Below are 2,070 nucleotides of genomic sequence, written 5' to 3'. Positions count from 1 at the left end.
CGACCTTTTCACAGGGGTCGCCTAAGACCATCCTGCATATCAGATATTTACATTATGATTCATAACAGTAGCAACATTACAGTTATGAAGTAGCAACAAAAATAATTTTATGGTTGGGTCACAACATGAGGAACTGTATTTAAAGGGCCAGAAGGTTGAGAACCACTGCATTCTCCTGTTAACATTTCTTAAAACTGCACATGAATCTATAATTATTCCAATAAAAGTTTAAATTTAAAAAATGTCCCTGACCTGATGGTGCCTACATTTGAGTAGAAACTAAGTATGGCTTCAGGGTAGCTGCAGGGCAAAAGCCAAGACCATCTGTCCCCCTCCCCCTTGGAGTATTCATGCACTGTCATGGGAAATTCCATCCCATTCTTGTGACGTGTCATGAATCCCCTCCGGTGACTGAATGCAATCTAGATTCGGGAGTAGGCAGGTGCAACACTAAGGGTGGAATCCCAGGCCTCTCTCAACCCCTGCCATAGGTATCTGGAAACTAGCCAGCCTGCCTTTGGTTCTCTAAACCAGGCACCAGGCACATCCCTGGGGCTTGCAGTATTCACATGGGACCATGCTTGTCTTGCTCCTAGTTTCCTACATCCCCACCATCATGCTCCTTCCACCTCTGCCTCAAATGCCTGGTCTGTCCTAACAGCACATTCACCTTGGAGAACCTTCTTTCCTGTACACACGGGTGTGGCTTGCTGCCCTGGTTCTCAGCATCAGGCAAGTGCTCCTCAAGCCAGCCCTGGCCTGGGACTCAATCCTGGATCCTGGGCCCTTAGCCATGGCCAGTCGGGTCAGTGTCCAGATCTTTAACCCCCTCCTGTAAAAGGTGATTCCCACACCCATCTGTTGAAGTTTTGGCTGTACAATGAGCCATTAAGCTTACTACCAATCATCTAGCTCTGCCACTGCATTTTATTGCCTTAGAAGAACTTCAGAGGAAGGAAGCCATGTAAAAATAAAATAAGGTCTGAAGAGACTTTAAAGTTTTTATTATTTTACAGTATGTCATGCCTTGCATAGAATGACCACAAAGCAACATGCCTTCCTGGCCACATAATTTACTAACAGGGCATGGTGAGAAGGCTGGAACTCCCAGACATACAATCTAGCCCACTGGAAAGAATGGAGGGAGGAAAGGGAGAGAAGGGGACAGAGGAAGAAATAAAGATAAATATTTTTCTCTGTCATTCTAAGAGCGATGAATACATGACAACATAATTTCTTATTCATGGTCATGGTCTTTATTGGAAAGGAGCTTTCTTTCTTTTTTAATCCTCACCCAAGGATATTTTCCATTGATTTTTAGAGAGAATGGAAGAAAGAGGGAACGACAGAGAAATATCGATGTTAGAGAAACACATCGATTGGTTGCCTCCTGCACATACCGACCAGGGCCCAGGCCAAGGAGGAGTCTGCAACCGAGGTACGTGCTCTTGACTGGCATCAAACCCAGGACCCTTCGGTCCAAAGGCCAACGCTCTATCTACTGAGCCAGAGCAGAAAGGGGCTTTCTTAGAAGTGCTAGAGCTATCAATAAATATTTGACCAATGCTCAAACAAGGTTTTTATGGCCAAAATGAAATGAAAGATACTAATAAGCTCTATCTCCAAACCTTCGTCTCAAAGAAAACACCGAAAGAATAAGCACCAAATGAAAGGAAGGACCCAGAGAGGGGTCCTGTGTCCCCGGGAGCCTACTCATGGGGCCGCTCACGCCTGTCCTGTCTGCGATGAAGCCCTGTCCTGGACTTCCTGGGAAGGGGCCTGCTTCCTTGGGTCCCAGTCTGTGTCCGGGATGAATAACCCGTGGAGATCCAGGTGCATGTCCACATCAACATATGCACGAGCTAGTTCTGCAAAAGTTTTGGCATCCAGAATAAGCAGAAAAGGCAGCTTTTGGGGATCGGAGGAGACAATGGCTGATAAGAGAATTCCTTTGGGGAAACAAAAAGAGATACTTTGTAAAAGTGCAGCCTTGAACCTCCTCCAGCTGGAGGGATGAGCTTCTCAGCTATGTTTCCCCGTCCTCTATGAATGTCAGTATCTATCTATCTT

This window comes from Myotis davidii, unplaced genomic scaffold, assembly GCF_000327345.1.
Source record: "Myotis davidii unplaced genomic scaffold, ASM32734v1 scaffold391, whole genome shotgun sequence".
Taxonomy (NCBI): domain Eukaryota; kingdom Metazoa; phylum Chordata; class Mammalia; order Chiroptera; family Vespertilionidae; genus Myotis; species Myotis davidii.
This window is presented reverse-complemented; position numbering follows the sequence as displayed.